The sequence below is a fragment of the Macaca mulatta genome, chromosome 17 (assembly GCF_049350105.2).
Source record: "Macaca mulatta isolate MMU2019108-1 chromosome 17, T2T-MMU8v2.0, whole genome shotgun sequence".
NCBI lineage: Eukaryota > Metazoa > Chordata > Mammalia > Primates > Cercopithecidae > Macaca > Macaca mulatta.
Window position 1 is genome coordinate 4,123,378 of NC_133422.1, and position 19,819 is coordinate 4,143,196.

Sequence of the window (19,819 nt, forward strand, 5' to 3'; positions counted from 1 at the left end):
CAGCTTAAGAAAAACAATATGGCAAATCTACTTGTCATGTGACAAATAAAATGGGATTAAGTGTCAGTTTTTATTATTATTATTTTAATCCATGACCTGTGAATCAATTACTTTTATCTGCACTGATGGAGAAATGAAGAGTTCCCCTTCAACATAACTTCAGGGCAGCTTGCGCTTGGGAAACACATGGATTCAACCTGCCTTCTGCCTTTTACTTAAGCGGAATGGGCTTTTATCCATCTTCAGAGGCAGAGAGAATAAAGTTAAAGCCAAAACAATTGATACGTTACAATAGAAACAAATCCAGTCCTCTTCTCTGAGGTACTGACCTTGTTTTAAGGAATAAAAAAAGGCAGTGAGAGAGAGGTTTTGTTGCTAAAGCTGGAATACTCTGTCAAAGAATCGAATGATCACTTACTAGAATAAAATTAAATATGTGAAATATTTTTAACTAAAAGCAGGATTTTCAAATATTATATAAGATAACCATAACATATGGCATTGTTTGAAGGCGTGCTGTTTAAAGTGAGAGCGATTTTACAAATTAATTGTAAGCTACTTGGAGAATCCCATCTTATTGTTCAGCAAGACTCTGGACCCCACACTGCGTTACTGCAACAGCTCCATTGTGGCCGTGCCTGGCAACCCGGGTGGAAATTAAAATGACAAAGCGGCTAGTCCAGCATCTTGACCGCGGCAGATTTCTCTAGTCACCCTGCAGCCGCTCCTCACCCACAAATTCGCAAGCAGTCAACCCAAACTGTACATTTTCAGAAGAGCTCATTACTCACAGCTGCAAAGCATGCTGAAGGCCCTCTCGTCTCTGTCCTCTCCGAAGGCAGGTTTGTTAAAGAAAGTGGCCTCTTACCTCCCCCAGCAGCTGCAGTGGCCGAGCCCTGGTTTCCGAAGACTCAGAGGACCCATGGCCACCCACACCATGGAGCCCGCCCATCCCCACGCTGCTCCTGCAGCTGCCCTTCTCGCTGGCCACCCAGCTGGAATCTCGGACTTACTGGGGGCTGTGGGCATCAGGGTCTCTCGGTCTTTGTTTTCCTCCAGTGCCATCAGCAGGTCCCAGCGTGACTGTCCTGCAGCCGCACTGGGTCCAGGCGGCTCCTGCCGCAGTCAGTTGCTCCCCCTACCCAGCGGCCTTTTTTTTCTTCTTAAAGAGACAGGACTATCAACCTTAGGTGTCAATAATGCTGCAAGTGCAGCATGGTCGTTCAGTGTGAGGGTGACAACCAACCACACATTTTTGTTCTCTTTGCTTGCAAAGGCTAATTTTTAGCAGCAGGTATGGCTAACAGAAGACTGGCTCTGTTAAACACCAGCTGTGTGACCTTAGACAAGTCACACGTGGGTCTCGAGTACCTCACGGGAAATGAAGACCTGTGACCTCGTAATGTTGCAGCTCACAATCTGCTCTTTGTATGTTATTTGAAGTGGCATGTGAGGTTCCAATGGTTAAAAAAAAAAAAAAGCATTCACTCAAAATGTGTTGTAAACTGTGAAATGCTATACAATTGATCCTGTTCTAAGTTGAAATTGCTAGTCTCACTTTAATAATAAAAAATATTGTAACTGTTATTTTCTGGCTTCCTCTGGTGGGGGATGTGAAATACCACCAGCATTTATTTCATTTCGGCACACAGCTATCCTGCCACTGGCCTGGGTACATCATGTTCTTCATGATAGTCTGCTAGTAGGACTGCCTACTTTATCCATATAAATCTAGAATTTGGGCTTATTTGGAAATACTGGAGCTTGGAAGCTTCTTATTGCTTCGCTTCTGCGGAAAATTCCTCTTAAGTCAATTCAAACAACTCCAGACCTGAAAAGGCTCAAATGATCTCTCCTGGGAGAAGACCAAAGCAAGCCCCAAATGTCAGCACCAACGTGGGAAGGAGAGCCCCTGCTTCTTGTACCTGGCCCTGCACTGGTCTGACCCAGAAGATGCCACGTCTAATGGTGTCTCCTTCACGTCCTAGACTCACAGATTTGTGTACGTATTATTTCCTGGGAGATAGGAGGGAAACCTCCTGTTCTAACAAAAGGACCGAATAATCACAAACAAAGCAAGTTTCTGTTGGGGAGAAATGGTGTCTCGTGGGGCCTCTTCATTGAGCTCTCACTGTAGTGCCGTGTGGACCAACAGGCCCTCACTGACTTGCGCCCGTGGAGTGAGCCTGCCTCTCTGAGGCTGAACTAATGTGGTTCAGTTGTCATCAGTTTAATTCAGCACACAAATATGGAGCACTTGCTGTGTTCCTGGCATCAGCTAGACACTGTGGACTAAACGGCGAATACCCAAGGTGTTGCTCCCCTAGCAGACTCTTCTACTCACAGCTGTAAACCATTACACTCCCAATGGGAAAAGTTATAAATAACTACATATACAAAAACTATATATATACGTGTGTGTGTGTGTGTATATATATATACACATATATAGTTAGTTTTCAGAAAGGTTAGACCGTTTTGCCTACCTACTCACACTAAATAAAGGTATCCTGTGAAATATTGGTTATTCAGAAATAGTGTCGCTTAGCCAGGTATGGTGGAACATGCCTGTAGTCCTAGCAACTCGGGAGGCTGAGGAAGGAGGATTGCTTGAGGCCGGGAGTTTGAGACCAGCCTGAGCAACATAGCAAGACCTCAGGCTGGGCGCAGTGGCTCACGCCTGTAATTCCAACACTTTGGGAGGCCGAGGTGGGTAGATCACTTGAGGCCAGGAGTTCAAGACCAGCCTGGCCAACATGGCGAACCCCCGTTTCTACTAAAAATACAAAAATTAGCTGAGTGTGGTGGTGTGCACCTGTAATCTCAGATACTTGGGAGGCTAAGGCAGGAGAATTGCTTGCACCTGGGAGGCAGAGGTTGCAGTGAGCTGAGATCACGCCACTGCTCTCCAACCTGAACAACAGAGTGAGACCCTGTCTCAAAAAAACAAAAACAAATGTAGCAAGACTTAATCTCTACAAAAATTAAAAAATTAAGCAGGCATTGGTGGTGCATGCCTGCAGTCCTAGCTACTCGGGAGACTGAGGTGGGAGGATCACTTGAGCCCAGGAGTTTAAGGTGACAGTGAGCTATGACTACACCACTGCACTCCAGCCTGGGTGACAGAGTGAGACCCCATCTCTAAAATTAAAAAAAAAAAAAAAAAAGACAAAAAAATAGTGTTGCAATGTAGAAGTCAAAGCTTAAATACCCTTGTGAGCACTGCCTATGATACACCTAGTTACTGTTACAACAAATTGCAGGTGTTTATATGTGGCTTTCTACACACTTGGAAGGTGATTTCACGTGCATTGCAAGCCCTTCACTCTGCCACTGTCCAGATATGATGGCACATGCAATAAACCTTATGAGTTCAGTTACACTCATGGTACCATTTATGCTACTGAAATGTTGTCAAAAGATTTAGACTTTGTCCTAAAAATTTAAGAAAGCAAAGATTTCTGGATAATTCGTGAACCACAGATCTTCCACATTCTGGGCAAAGATGGACCATTAATATACCGAGGTCAGAGGTCAATCTGTCTGTGATGGTTAATTTTAGGCGTCAACTTGACTGGGCTAAGGAATGCCCAGATAGCTGGTAAAGCATCCTCTCTGGGTGTGTCTGTGAGGGTGTCTGCCAAAGAGACTAGCGTTTGGATTACTAGACTGGGTAAAGATCAGACAGACATCATCCCACATGAGGGCCCAGATAGAACCAAAAGTCAGAGGAAGGACAGATTCTCTCCCTGTCTCTCCTTGAGCTTGTACATCTCATCTTCTCCTACCTTGGACATCAGAGTTCCTGGTTCTAAGAGCTTCGGACTCCAGGAGTTACACCAGCACCCCACCTCATTCTCAGGCCTTTGGCCTTGTACTAGGATTTACACCACCATCAGCTTGCCTGGTTCTCAGGCCATCAGGCTCAGACTGAATCACACCAACAGCTTTCCTCATTCTCCAGCTTGCAGATGGCAGATCAGGGGACTTATTGGCTTCCACAAGCACATGAGTCAATTTCCACAATAAATCCCTTCTTACATATCTATAAATATTTTTGATTCTCTTTCTCTGGAGAACCCTAAGACAATGTCTCCACCTTACCCTAAGCTGAGCCTAGAACATGAGAAAGCATGACCTGGTGCCATGGCCGTCCAGAATCACAAAAGTGCAGCCAGAGGATGAGTCTCTGCCACTTGTCCAGAGGTTTCAAAGAGCTGCTGCAACATGCTGGCTCCCTCTGGATCCTCCCAGCTGCTGCTCCCACCATGCCAGTCTTTCATTCCAGGCACATCACGTGGCCAAAGCTGTTCACATGTGGCCTGGAGACCACATGGCTTTCTTAGCCTCTTCCTGAAAGCTGTATGAGGGTCAGGTTTTATCAACTCAGAAGGGTTAGCAGCTCAACCTGGATGATACAAGCTAAGTCTCAGCATCCAGTCACAGTTTTGGAGTCTTAGCTTCTGTTTCTGTGATGGTTGATATTGAGTGTCAACTTGATTGGATTGAAGGCTGCAAGGTATTGTTCCTGGGTGTGTGTGTGTGAGGGTGTTGCCAAAGGAGATTAACATTTGAGTCAGTGGCAGAGGCAGACCCACCCTCAATCTGGGAGGGCACAGTCTAATTAGCTGCCAGCGGAGCTAGGATAAAAGTAGGCAGAGGAATGTGGAAGGATTAGACTGGCTTCGTCTTCTAGCCTACATCTTTCTCCTATGCTGAATGCTTCCTACCCATGAATATTGGACCCCAAGTTCTTCAGCTTTGGGACTCTTGGACCTTTGGTCACAGACTAGCTTCCTTGCTCCTCAGCTTGCAAATGGCCTGGGTTTTTTTTTTGTTTGTTTTTTTTTGTTTTTTTTTTTTTTGAGACAGAGTCTCGCTCTGTTGCCCAGGCTGGAGTGCAGTGACTCAATCTCGGCTCACTGCTAGCTCTGCCTCCCGAGTTCACGCCATTCTCCTGCCTCAGCCTCCCGAGTAGCTGGGACTACAGGCGCCGCCGCCGTGCCCGGTTAATTATTTTGTATTTTTAGTAGAGACGGGGTTTCACCATGTTAGCCAGGATGGTCTCGATCTCCTGATGTCGTGATCCACCCGCCTTGGCCTCCCAAAGTGCTGGGATTACAGGCGTGAGCCACCGCGCCCAGCCGCAAACGGCCTATTGTGGGACCTCACTTTGTGATCATGTGAGTCAATACTCCTTAATAAGTTCCCTTTTATATATACATCCATCCTATTAATTCTGTCCCTCTAGAGAACCCTGACTAATATCACCGCTTTTACTAACTCACTGGCACATCATGCCACCATGCTCAATCATAACGATTGCTCTTGTCAGGGATGATAGAGATTAAATCTCTACAAACCAGGAACTCTCTGGGAAGGTCACATGATTTTTTACCTTCAGTTTCCTCATCTGTGAAATGGGAATAGAAGCAAACCTCATTCTATTGCATTTCACTTTATTGCACAATGCAGATTCTATGTTTTGTATAAATTGAAGGTTCATGGCAACCCTGCCTCGAGTAAAACTATTGGAGCCATTTTTCCAACAGCACGTGCTTACTTTGTGTTTCTGTGTCACATTTTGGTAATTCTCACAATATTTCAAGCTCTGATTATTATCGTATCTGTTATGGTAATCTGTGATCAGTGATCTTTGATGTTGCTGTCGTAATTGTCTTGGGGCTCCACAAGTGGCACCCATATAAGACAGTGAATTTAATTGACAAATGTTGTGTGTTCTGACTGCTCCAATGACTGGCTGTTCCCTGTTTCTCTCTCTCTCTCTCTCTCTCTCTCTCTCTCTCTCTGTCTCTCTCTCCCCCTCTTCTCTCTCTCTCTCTCTCCCCCTCTCTCTCTCACCTCTCTCTCTCACTCTCACTTCCCGGCTTCCCTATTCCCTAAGACACAACAATATTGAAATTATGCCTGTGAATAACACTACATTGGCCTCTAAGTGTTCAAGTGAAAGAAATAATCACATATCTCTCACTTTAAATCAAAAGCTAAAAATGAATGAAAAGTATTCATCTTCAGTAATCATCAGAGAAATGCAAATCAAAACCACAATGAGACAGCATCTTGCACAATCAGAATGGCTATTATTAAAAAGCCAAAAAATAATAGATGTTGGGGAGGCTGCAGTGAAAAGGGAACACTTATATACTGTTGGTGGGAATGTAAATTAGTTCAGCAATTGTGGAAAGCAGTTAGAGATTTCTCAAAGAACCAAAAACAGAATTACCATTCAATTCAGCAATCCTATTACTGCGTATATACATGCAAAGGAAAATAAATTGTCCTACCAAAAAGACTCATACACTTGTATGGTCATCACAGCAGTATTCGCAGTATCAAAGACATAGAATCAACTTAGATGCCCATCAATAGGTGATTGGATGAAAAAAAAGTGGTACACATACCATGGAATAATACGCAGCCATAAAGAAGAATGAAATGGAAGCAACTGGAGGCCGCTATCCCAAGTGAATTAATGCAGGAACAAAAAACCAAATACTACATGTTCTCACTTATAAGTGGGGGCTAAGCATTGATACGTACCATGGACATAAAGATGGGGGGATGAAGACACTGGAAACTGCTAGATGAAAGACTAGGGGAGGGGGCCAAGGGCTGAAAAACTACCTATTGGGTACTATGCTCACTACCTGGATGATGGGATCATTTGTACCCCAAACCTCAGCATCATGCAATGTACCTATGTAACAAACGTGCACATGTACCTCCGGAGTCTATAATCAAAGTTAAAATCATCTTTTAAAAAGCTAGAAATGGTTAAGCTTAACGTGCATGGCATGTCAAATACTAGATGGGTCGAAAGCTAGGCCTTTTAACTCCAAACAGATAGCCAAATAATGAATGCAAAGGAAAAGTTCTTGAAGGAAATTAAGTGTTACTCCAGTGAACACATGAATCATAAGAAAGTGAAACAGCCTTTCAATTTATATGAAGAAAGTTTTAGTGGTCTGAACAGAAGATCAAACCAGCTACAACATTCCCTTAAGCCAAAGCCCAATACAGAAAAAGGCCCCGATTCTCCTGAATTCTGTGAAGGCTGAGAAAGGTGAAGACGTTGCAGAACAGTTTGAAGCTACCAGCGGTTGGTTCATGAGGTTTGAAGAAAGAACATACAAGTGCAAGGTGAAGCAGCACGTGCTAATGGAGAAACTTCAACAGGTTCTCCAGAAGCTCTAGCTAACGTCACGGATGAAGGTGACTACACTAAGCAACAGTCTCAATGCATGTGAATAATATGGTTTGTCTGTGTCTCCACCCAAATCTTATCTTGAATTGTCGTTCCCATAATCCCCGCGTGTCATGGGAGGGACCCAATGGGAGGTAATTGAATCATGAGGGCAGTTACCCCCATGCTGCTGTTCTCATGATAGCGAGTTCTCACTAGATCTGATGGTTTATAAAAATAAAATAAAAATAGAAACTAGGACCAGCTACATAATTTTCAGGTCGCACTGACCAAATAAAAATACTGGGTGCTTTGTTGAAAATTCCTAAGAATGTTGAGATGTTGACAGTGGAGCATTAAACCAGGCATTGTTTAATCCCTTCTGGGCATGGGGTCCTCTGTGACTTCATAAAGCCGGACCTGATAGAAACATAAAGAGTATTTATATGTTAACTGGGGAATAGAATGCATGAAGTAAATGCGCTGTGGTTATGATTATGTAGTATATATGTGCATGTGCAAAGAACCTGGGAATTAACTCCAAGTCACCAAAATAGCTACTTTAAGATGGTAAGATTATGGAGTAGCAAAATCTTTCATGGTCTTTATATTATTTTTGTGGAAAAAAAGTTATTTAAAACAAAAACTTTTTGACCGGGCACAGTGGCTCACGCCTGTAATCCCAGCACTTTGAGAGGCCAAGGCAGGCGGATCATCTGAGGTCAGGAGTTGGAGACTCGCCTGGCCAACATGGTGAAACTCCGTCTCTACTAAAAATACAAAAATTAGGGCCGGGTGCGGTGGCTCGTGCCTGTAATCCCAGCACTTTGGAAGGCCCAGGCGGGCGGATCACCTGAGGTCAGGAGTTTGAGACCACCCTGACCAACATGGAGAAACCCCATCTGTACCAAAAATATAAAATTAGCCAGGTATTGTGGCACATGCCTGTAATCCCAGCTACTCGGGAGACTGAGACAGGAGAATCGCTTGAACCCAGGAGGTGGAAGTTGCAGTGAGTCAAAATCTCACCATTGCACTCTAGCCTGCACAGCAAGAGCGAAACTCCTTCTCAAAAAAAAAAAAAAAAAAAAAAAAGCCGGACGTGGTGGTGAGCAGACATGTAATCCCAGCTACTTGGGAGGCTGAGGCAGGAGACTTGCTTGAACCTGGAGGTGAGGTTGCAGTGAGCCGAGGTCGCTCCATTGCACTCTAGCCTGGGCAACAGAGCAAGACTGTGTCTCAGAAACAAAACAAAAACAAACAAAAAAACTTTTAAAAATTGGGTGCCTTCACTCTGGACAAAGCCTGGGTGTGGAGCTGCTGCCATGCACCAGATGAGAACTGAGTCTGACGGCCAGTCAGGCCTCTTACCCTAGGATAAGGAAAGCCAAGGAGAAAACAACACACAAATAGTCTGTTGGTAAGGAGGAAAGACAAGACCAAATGCAGTATGAAGTGGTGAAGATGCCTATGTTTGCCAAGTACCAAGGCTGGTAGCCTGGGTTCACTGAAAGAGCCTTAGGTTCAGAGTGGGTGGGGAGTTTCAGGCCAGGCCGGCCTGCCTGGAGCGCTCCGCAGAGCTGCCTTCTCAGGTTCTGGCCTCGGTCCTTTCAGGAAGAGTCTCAGAGCACAGAAACTGCTAATTGCTACCTAGTTGGAGCCTTATTTGGGCTTTGGAGGTGCTTCCATTCTTACCACATGAGACTTCACGAGGTGAAACCAGCGTCACCCACCGTGCAGACCCAGCTCCACTGCTACCTCACAGCTGATGGGGTGCCCCCTGCTCTGCTCAGTCAGGAATGGTCACAAATATTCCAGGGTGCACAGAGTGACTGGCAGAGCCAGAGCCCTGGTCCCAGTCTGTGCACACCGCATCCAGCAAAATAAGCCACTATCACTGCCTCCTGGAGATTCGAACGCTGTGGCATTTCCCAGCGCACGGCCTCATGCTCTTCTCTAGTGGGTGCTTTGGGATATCCCTGTTTCTTTCCCCATCCTGGGGACCTTCCTGCCCCCTGCTTTAAGTTGGATGTTCAAGCTCTGGTTGAGGGCTCTACCGCTCAGCATGACACAGCCAGCGTGACAGGAGCTGAGTCACAGCCAGCTGAAGGGTGGCACAGTCAGAGGGCTCACTCCAGGCCTCTCGCCCAGCTGATAGAAGCCCCTCATCACACTGGTTGGCTGCTCATGGAGCCGCTTCCAGATTTAAGCACCATATAATAATAAACATTTTTTACTCAATTCTTAGCTAGGTCTGAAGTCACACAAGTTGGATTTTTCAATATTGTATTTTTAGTAGAGACGGGGTTTCACCATATTGGCCAGGCTGGTCTCCAACTCCTGACCTCAAGTGATCCTCCTGCCTAGGCCTCCCCAAGTGCTGGAATGACATGCATGAGCCACCGCACCTGGCCACCCTTGGTTTATTTCTAACTATATAGGAAAACTTATGTTTTCTCTCCTGTTTTCTTGATTGCCAACTACAGGTTTATCTGTGTTGTTTTTCAGAGAACTAGTTACTGGATTTGTCGATTCCTTTTTCTGTTTTGTAATTTATTTCTGCAGTTAACTTTGTTCCTTCTGTTCCGTTTGACATCTTTTGTTTTTCTTTCCCTAACGTTTTGAGCTGAATGTTTTATCCATTCATTTTTATTTATTTATTTTTAAATAAATATGTGACAAAGGTTGTGCGCGCTCCTCTGAGCACCCCTTTAACCAATTATTCTACTTTAATATGCAGTGTTCTTATTATCATTTTTATTTAGATATACATTAACTTGGGTTTTGATTTTTTTCTCTGAGCCATCATGGTTTAAAAAGAATTTTGTCATTTCCAAGTGGTTAATATTCACTTTGATTCTATTTATGTTGAAAATATGTGGTCTGACATTATAGGTTATATTTTTTCAATTTTTGTTAACTTATGATTTTCTTTGTGTCCTTAATGATATATTATGGTACCATGGGTCTAATTAAGAGGTTGTGCATTCTCTATTATAATGAAGTTCAGTGTATAACTCTTACACAACCTTATTAATTATATTATTCAGATCCTCCATGCTCTTAATTTTAGCCTATTTGCTCTGTCATGGTTGACAGTGGTCAATTAAATTTTCCTACTACTGGCCGGGCGCGGTGGCTTAAGCCTGTAATCCCAGCACTTTGGGAGGCCGAGACGGGCGGATCACGAGGTCAGGAGATCGAGACCATCCTGGCTGACACGGTGAAACCCCATCTCTACTAAAAAATACAAAAAACTAGCCGGGCGAGGTGGCGGGCGCCTGTAGTCCCAGCTACTCAGGAGGCTGAGGCAGGAGAATGGTGTGAACCCGGGAGGCAGAGCTTGCAGTGAGCTGAGATCTGGCCACTGCACTCCAGCCTGGGCGGCAGAGCGAGACTCCGTCTCAAAAAAAAAAAAAAAAAAAAAATTTCCTACTACTATTATTTGTGTCCCTCTTTTTCTCAATTAACAGCTCCTGCCTTAAATTCAACCTTGTTTGATATTAATATTATCTCGATTTTTTTCCTATCATTTACTTGACCATTCTAAGATAATTTATTTAGCTTTGTATCTTATATAATACTCTGCAGTTTGGATTTGGCATTTTAATTTTTATTTTAATATTTATTTTCTTGTAGTAAGTGAGTTTATCCCACTGACACAACATATTTTTGGTATAAATTATCTGAACCTATTTTAGTTTTGGGGGTGGTTGATAATAGATATACATAAATAATAAATAAATGATTCCAGTCATTGTAACTTCCATCCAGAGACTGAAACAGGTTATGATAGTGTCTGGGGTGGGGGAGTTCTTTAGCTAGGATGCTCAGAGAGGTTTCTCCAAGGAGATGATACTTTAGCTTATTCAATAAATTCAACAAGTACTTTTTGATTGTCTATATATGGCAAACTTTTACTGGGTACTGGGAATATGGCAGTGAACATTTCTGCCCTTGGAGAGTTTACATAATAATGAGACCTGGACCATGAGATGTTAGTGCTGAGATAGAGGCAACTGGGTAAATCTCTGCCAAAAAAGAACTTTCCAAAGGAGAAGAAATATCACGTGCAAAGGCCCTGAGATGGGAAAGAACAGAGTGTTCAAGGAACATAAGGTTATGACTCGAGCCTAGCGAGGAGAGAAATGAGTGGAGGGAGGTGAGTGATGGAGGCAGGCAGGAGCCAGATTACAGAGGCATTTGGCACGGGAAATGACAGCTCTTTATTACAATTATCCTGGAAAGCACTGGATCTGATTTACATTTAAGAAAGATCACTTTGGCTTCTCTTTGAGTAGGGCGAGAGTAAAGAGAGGAAGTCCAGCCAGATGGCATTGGAATAATTTCAGGTGAGAAATAATAGTGATTTCAACTAGAGTTGTAGACATGAGGATGGTGAGAAGCAGACAGCTTTGGTGTATATTTTGATAAATTGTACTGATAGATTGAATAAGGTAAGGAGAGGAATCAAGGATGACCAAGGGTCCCTGAAGCCTACAGCTGAGCGAATGAGCACTGACAATACTGAATTGTAATAGGGGGCAGCTGCAGAGGCTTCAGCATGCAAGCAGTGGAAGGGGAGCCAGCAGCTCTGCGAGGGGCGAGCTGGGCATTTTGTCTTTTTGTGGTTGCTTTCCACTTCAAGTTCTGTCTTTTCCAATACACTCCTCTTTTTTCTTCCCCCAAGCATTTTTTACTTGGGAAGTTTACATTCTTCTTTCCATTATTTAAGCTGTTCTCTTTAGAACATTCAGTGACGTGCCTAAATGTTTGTTTCTCAATATATCAGGTTCAAAATAGAAGTAGAAGCTATAGACCATCCACTGCAAGAAATGGAGAAATTAGATCTCTTTCCTTTCTTTGCCTCCAGTTTTCAAAGGAAAATAGCATCCCTGCTGTGGAGAGAATGGAGCATCAGGGAGATCCATGGTTGCTTTGGAGTGTTTGCTAGAGGAAGGGTACCCAGACAGCTAGAGGAAGGGTACCCAGACAGCTGGGAAAACATTATCTATTCTCAAGGTGTCAGTAGGCACTGCACACATCCCTCTGCTGCTGAAAGGGAAATCCAGGTGGTTTGGTACTTGATGAGGATGATTGGGCTGTCCCAGCTGTACCTGAGAGGGTGTTTCCGGAGGAAGATGGCGTGGCCCTCAATGTGGTGAGTACCTTCCAATTGGCTGAAGACCCAGATGGAACACAGAGGCAGAGGAAGGGCGGATGCTTGCTCTCTCTTCTACAGTGAGGACGCCATTCTTCTCCGGCCCTTGGATATCAGAACTCCAGGTTTTCCAGCCGTTAGACTGCAGAGCTCACACCAGCGGGCACCCGAGCACTCAGGCCTGTGGCCTCCCTGATTCTGAGGCCTTCAGACTCAGACTGAGCCACCCTACCAGCTTCCCTGGGTCTCCAGCCTGCAGCCAGCCTAGCATGGGACTTCTCAGCCTCCATAATCAAGTGAGCCCATTCCTTCTAATAAATTCCTTTTCATCTATCTCTCAATATATTTCTTACCAGTTCTGTCCCTCTGGAAAACCCTAACTAAAACAGGACCTAATGATACCTAAAGTCACCATCTCCTCTTGTGTTGCAAGGCAGTAAAGACTAATGAAAGACCCCATACCCTATACATGCAGGCTCAGATCTCTCAAAAGTGAAGGTCTGAGTAACCCAATGGAGTAAAGGACCCCAATTGTTGAGGTGCTGGCTAAAAACAAGGAGACCTGGTATGGTTTGGCTGTACACTCACCCAAATCTCATCTTGAAGTGTATCTCCCAAAATTCCCATGTGTTGTGAGAGGGACCCAGTGGGAGGTAATTGAATCATGGGGGCTGGTCTGTCCTGTGCAATTCTCATGGTAGTGAATAACTCCCATGAGATCTGATGGTTTTAAAAAGGGGAGTTTCCCTGCACAAGCTCTCTCTCTTTGCTTGGTGCTGTCGTGTAAGATGCAGCTTGCTCCTCCTTGCCTACCACCATGATTATGAGGCCTCCCCAGCCATGTGGAACTGTAAGTCCATTAAACCTCTTTTTCTTCCCAGTCTCAGGTATGTCTTTATCAGCAATGTGAAAACAGACTAATACAGGAAGCCAGAATGAGTGGTGAAGAAGGAAACTCTTAATAGTTTTGTAACCTGTTGCAGAAACAGGGCCTACTACATCCACCCATATTTCAAATTAATATGTGGGATATTGGTTGGTGGTAATGAACTTTACAATTTAATCCACAAGTTGCAGATCACAAAATGAGTTTAAAAGAAGTTAAGGAAGAAAGTATAGCACCCTGAGATATGGGGCCTGGGTCTGTGTGAATATATGAGAGACTTTGGTTTGTCTACCTTTACAAAAGGTATGAGTGTCAGTTTGGTTGTATGACCAATTGTTGCAGTATATAAAAGAAAGCATTTCTTTTTCTTTTTTTTTTTAGCTGTAAATGTTAAAAGAAGAGGGTGTATATTAGTTATCTCTTGCTCTTTACAAATTATCCCCAAACTTAGAGGTTTGAAACAACAAACAGTATCTTACAATTTCTGAAACTCAGGAATCCGGGAGCAGCTTCTATAGATGGTTGTGATTCAGTGTTTTTTCTTAGGTTAAAGTCAGGATGTTGGCTGAAGCTGCCATCATCTGAAGGCTTGACTGGAGCTGGAGGCTCCTCTTCTGAGATGGTGCCTTCCCATGCTGCTGGCTGGATACCTCAGTTCCCACCCTGCAGACCTCTGCATAAGGCCTCTTGGGTATCCTCACAACATAGCAGCTGGCTTCCCCCACAGCAGGCAAGTCAGAGAGAGAACAAGGAGGAAACCTTGATGCCTTTTACATTTTAGTCTCAGAATCAATGCACCTTCACTTCCATGGTATCCTGATCATTAGAAGCAAGTCACCAAACACAGCCCACACTTAAGGGGAGTGGCTCCACCTCTGAAGGGAGGCGTGTTGATGAGTTGAGGATTCTGAATCCCCACAGGGCATATGACCTGGGCAGTCTGGGTACATTTGCATTCTTTTTAACCACTTAGCATCAGAGCAACATGCCTATTTGAGGGGACGCACCCATTGTGGGGAATACCCCGTCCTTGTTTTCTTTTTAACCACTTAGCATCAGAGCAACATGCCTATTTGAGGGGACGCACCCATTGTGGGGAATACCCCGTTCTTGTTTCTGGCAGCTAGGACTCAGCCCATTACCTAAGCACAGGCTCAAATAAATCCATGTGTTAGGCATTGAACCTTCAGGGAATGCTTCGTAAGTGTGGGGCTGGGTGAGGACGAAGTCATGGCAGTGGTAACAGTAGCTCCACCCACACTCCTGGGCGTCATCGGGGGCTTGAGGAAACGATGCTCCTGCACCCGCCTATTGACCATTCCCATGCAGGCATTGGCTCTACCCTCTGCCCAGCCTTTCCTGGCTTCTGCCTGTTTTCCCAGCCTTCCTGACAACACAATGAGCTCACCAATATCCTTCCAATTATTTTCTTTTCTGCCTGTTCGCCAGGGTCCGTGAGTGATGGGCAAAGAGAACTTTGCGGCAGGTTTCCTGTCAGATGCACTGACAAGAAACTGCACTAGAAAACCTACACTAATATTTTACATTATTCTTCCCGGTGTTTGAAATTCGATTTGAATTTAATTTAAATGCATCCGCAAGTGTTAATGACCCTCAAGGCAGTCCAGATATATCTGGAGTGTGTTAGCTTACTAACAATTTTTTTTTTTTTTTTTTGAGATGGAGTGAGCCGAGATCGCATCACTGCACTCCAGCCTGGGCGACAGAGCGAGACTCCATCTCAAAAAGCAAACAAACAAACAAACAAAAAAACAAACAAAAAAAACACTAATGCTCAGGGTGGAATGAAAGACTGCCGTGGGCTGCCATGGAGTTATATTATATATTCTGTTTTAATTAACACCAAATACAACTCAATTTGTAGGGAAGAAAAAATATATTGTGATTTATATGTATGTTCATGTTTACTTGTATGTATTCATACTTCTGTACTTTTAAGTGTTTTCAAAATTATTTGTAATCCTAAAACAAATGACTCATGCAAAAAACAAAAAAGCTTGTTGATTAGGTCATAGAGGATCAGATTCAATTCTTCGTATAATTACAGACCCACTAGGAAATTTTCCCAAACTGTAAACTGCACGCAGCAGATGGAAGCTCTCATTGTCTCTCAAATTATTGAGTAAAATGATCTGCGTGAGTCAGGGTTCAACCAGACCAGCGGGAGATATGTATGAGGAGCTTTGTTGGAAGGAATTGGCTTAGTCTATTGTGGGCCAGGCTGGGCAAGTCTGAAATTTGAGGGCTAGGCCAGCATTCTTGTCACAGGCTGATCTGCCGACCACAAGTAGACTTTCTTCTTCAAGGAAGCCTCAGCGCTGCTTTTTAGGGCCTTTCACCTGTTTGAATCGAGCCCACCCAGATTATCTAGGATCATCTCCCTTACTTAACGTCAACTGCTCTTGGACTTTAATCATATCTACACAGTATCTTCACAGCAACTCCTAGATTACTGTGAAATTGAATAACTGGACGGTAGACTCGCCAAGCTGAATGTCAGAAAACCACTGCGCTCTTCCTCAGCTCTGAACTCCAGAGGGCCACTTTAAGGCAGCCGTGCTAGAAGTCTGTGCCTTCAAGTTCTGTCCTGGCTGGCTTGCTTCTTTCGACCTTTCTTTCTTTCTTTCTTTCTTTCTTTCTTTCTTTCTTTCTTTCTTTCTTTCTTTCTTTCTTTCTTTCTTTCCTTCCTTCCTTCCTTTCTTTTCTTTCTCTCTTTCTTTCTTTTTCTTTCCTCTTTTTTTCTTTTCTTTCCTTTCTTTCTTTCCTTTCTTTTATTTCTTTCTCTCTCTCTTTCCTTCCTTCTTCTCTTCCCTTCCTTCTTCCCTTCTCTTCCCATTCCCTGCCCTGCCCTTCCCTGCCCTGCCCTCCTTCCTTTCTTTCTTTCTTTTTTGAGATGGAGTCTCGCTCCGTCACCCAGGCTGGAGTGCAGTGGCGCGATCTCTGCTCACTGCAACCTCCACCTCACAGGCTCACGCCATTTTCCTGCCTCAGCCTCCTGAGTAGCTGGGACTACAGGCACCCACCACCATGTCCGACTAATTTTTTTTTTTTTTTAGTAGAGACGGGGTTTCACTGTATTAGCCAGGATGGTCTTGATCTCCTGACCTCGTGGTCCACCCACCTTGGCCTCCCAAAGTGCTGGGATTACAGGCATGAGCCACCGCGCCCGGTCAAATTCTGTCCTGGCTTTCTAATTCAGGAGTTACTGTTCCTGCCAAAAGCTCTGACCATAACCTTGTAACTCAGTGTCCTCATAGGAGCACAAGACGTAGAATCCAATACAGACTTGGTTATGAGGAGAGAGAATACATCCAGAAAAACCCCGCAAAGCTGTGGATTAACAAGGGAATGTAGAAATAATTCTCTAAGGCCGGGTGCAGTGGCTCATGCCTGTAATCCCAGCACTTTGGGAGGCCGAGGCAGGTGGATCACTTGAGGTCAGGAGATCGAGACCATCCTGGCCAACATGGCGAAACCCCACCTCTACTAAAATTATAAAAATTAGCCAGGCGCGTTGGTGGGTGCATGTAATCCCAGCTACTCAGGAGGCTGAGGCAGGAGAATTGCTTGAATCCAGTGGAGGTTATAGTGAGCTGAGATCATGCCATTGCACTCTGGCCTGGGCGACAGAGTGAGACTCCGTCAAGAAAGAAAGAGAGAGAGAGAGAGAGAGAGAGAGAGAGAATCCTCTGATTCTTTTCATCTGCCCACTCACTGCAGTCAATTTTTCAACTGAAGAATGAAAACATTCTTTTCTATCCCTTTCCTCTTCTCCCAGGGAGGATGGCTTCGTGTAACTGGCACACTGACACCTGAGGTCCATGGACAACAGTGTACTTCTTTTGCAAGTCTAAAAACAAAGAGTTGTTGCCCAGAGGGAAGGGGAAAAACAGAGTCAACTCCTACTAGAGTTTTCTGTGTAAAATTTGAACAAAAGTTGCAAGTTGGCAGCGATTAGCATGGAGGCAAGAGCAAACACACAAAAGAAGGTTAGGAAGAAAGATGGGGAGAGCTGGAGAGGAAATGGCATCACCAAATGGCCAAATGGTATCATTTGAACAGTCAAACTAAAGCCAACCGCTGCTGGCCCCTGGACCCCCACTTCTGTAAGAGGAGGACTGAGATTTCACTGGGGAAAGCCAGTTTTCATAGTTTTTCTGTTATTTTAAGAATAAGAAATGTGGCTGCTCAGACAAAGCAGTACCTACCACGACGTCTGTCCCGCCTGCCTCAGCAGACTGCTATGTGAATTAAATGTGGTAATGGACACCTATAACCAAGGTTCTAAAATAAGGAGTTTTAAGGTAGTGCCCAGCACAGTGCCTTGCATGGGAAAGCTGTATGGGAAACGTGTGCTTAATTGTACTTAATTATTAATACACCACAACATGCATTAAGCAAACAGTTTCTTTACAAATTTTTGTCTTTTCCTCACATAAGAACAAACAAATATTTGAAATATTTGTTTTTTATTCATGAAAACTGATAAATTTGATTTTTTTCTTTAAAAGAACACTATTGTTTGTAAATTCACCATTTTCATTGAAATATGTATTTCCACTTACGGAAAGATTTTAAAAAATGGATTAAGCAAGTTATAGCTGTATTTGTAGCACTATGCTAGTCCATCAAACTTGAAAAATGCAGACGTTACTTTGAACAATCAACTTACTGGCTCACTTTGCTTAAACAAGGAGGAAACTGTGGATCCACAAAACTGGAAAAAATTATGTTATGCCCCAAGTGAACCTTGCAAGGTCATCAAAGACCATCTCTCTGCTTCAGGGCAGCGTAAATTGAAACCACCCATGAGAGATGAGTGTCGGCCTCGCCTGTCATGCCACCTGCTCCTCATTAATCAGAAATGACATCTGGAGGCAAACGTGCCCTCGCCAATTCTGGAAGGCATTCTGGTGCATGATGACAGCATTTTTCCTTTGATTACGAAAGTGAATTGTACTTATTCAAGTTTTGCAAAAGCGGAGTATGACTTCATGTGAACTATGGAAAACTGCTTCCTATTCTCTTTTATGCCATTAAATAAGCCTTACTTGTTTGTAAAGAATTGTTTGCCATAATAACTGAACTATTACACTTTACCACTTTTAGAAAGATTAACATTAATCTGGAGGCAGCTGTCACAGTGTTTAAGCAGAGAGACAATTCCTTGATTGAATGCCCAGCTTCATCCCTTAGCTGGGTGACCTCGTGCAAAGTAACTGCCCTCTCTGTGTCAGGATTCGCTCATCTGTCAAGGGAAGTGTATTAATCACGTTTTTTATTTTCTGTATTTTATAATGCTTTGACATTGTTGGGGGCCTTGCTGGCCGGGGAGAGACAGCCCCTCCCATGGCTAATTCCTAGAGAGAGCTAACGACTTGACCCTGTGCATGCCTTTCACGTGCAAACTAATCAGTCCAAAGTCCATGTCTCCAACCACCTCCTTTACCACATTTGCACACACCAAGCCCATATTTCTCCTATCCTAAATCACCCCGGGATCAGGCCCCAGACACCTAGAGACCTCCCCCATTGCCCCAAGCACACTGAAATCATTCAACACGTGCCATCCCAAATGTGCTCCAACTTGCCTCCCCCGCCTCACCTATTTCTTCCCTCAAAAACTACAAGGGCTCTGGACATGTTTTCTTCTTCCCTCCTGCTGCCTCCTGCTGGACCCTAGCACTTCCCGGGTGGCCCTGCACAGCTTGGCAGCTGTCAGTCATGAAACCCATGAAGCCAACAGTGGTGTTGGCCTCTTGTATGGATCACTCAGTCCTCTTCATAAATTAAATTCTGGGTGCAGGTGAAATGGGGATATATTGGTGGTTCCCACCTCCCGGTCTGGGATGAGGATGAAGCAGTTTCACGTGTGTGAAGCTTGCAGCACAGCCCCACATGGCTCCACTCAAGGGTCTAGAATAAGGCCTGTCTGCACTGCACTGGCTTAGGCCCTTCTCATTTGTCACCCAACAGCCTCCCTGACTCCCTATTTTGCCAGTTCTGTCCTCCTTACAATACTCATTTTCTTGCTCTCTGATTTGCATACTCCTCCCTCCCAAGAGTGTGTCACTGGTAGACCATGACCAAGGCCATCGATTTCTCCCAGAGGCCCTGAGGCTCGCCCGTGCGCTCATCTCCTCCTTGCTCTGCACTCACACCTGCCCAATGATGATTTGTTGGAAAGCACATAGCCGGCTGACCGTAGCATCATCTTTAAATGCAAGCAAGACATCCCTTTTTTTTTTTTTTTGAGACAGTTTCACTCTTGTTGCCCAGGCTGGAATGCAACAGCGTGATCTCTGCTCACTGCAGCTTCCACCTCCCAGGTTCAAGCGATTCTCCTACCTTAGCCTTTCCAGTGGCTGGGATTGCAGACGCCTGCCAATATGCCCAGCTAATTTTTGTTATTTTTTTGTAAAGATGGGGTTTCGCCATGTTGACCAGGCTGGTCTCGAACTCCTGACCTCAGGTGATCCACCCACCTTGGCCTCCCAAAGTGCTAGGATTACAGGCATGAGCCACCACGCCAGGCCCTTTTTTTTTT

The 19,819-nt window shown here is 44.4% G+C and overlaps 2 protein-coding genes across 2 annotated transcripts in view; one reads left to right on the forward strand and one right to left on the reverse strand.

Annotated features, from left to right (window-relative positions):
* SACS (sacsin molecular chaperone) overlaps nt 1-1,101 on the reverse strand; it is a 108,563-nt gene extending 107,462 nt beyond the window's left edge. The window contains exon 1 of the mRNA XM_028837426.2: nt 1,014-1,101. The gene's annotated coding sequence lies outside the window, so the exon portion shown is untranslated. The remainder of the gene's footprint in view (nt 1-1,013) is intronic.
* Nucleotides 1-19,819, forward strand: part of LOC144336302 (uncharacterized) — an 83,197-nt gene that overhangs the window by 58,042 nt on the left and 5,336 nt on the right. The gene's annotated exons all lie outside the window — the stretch shown is intronic.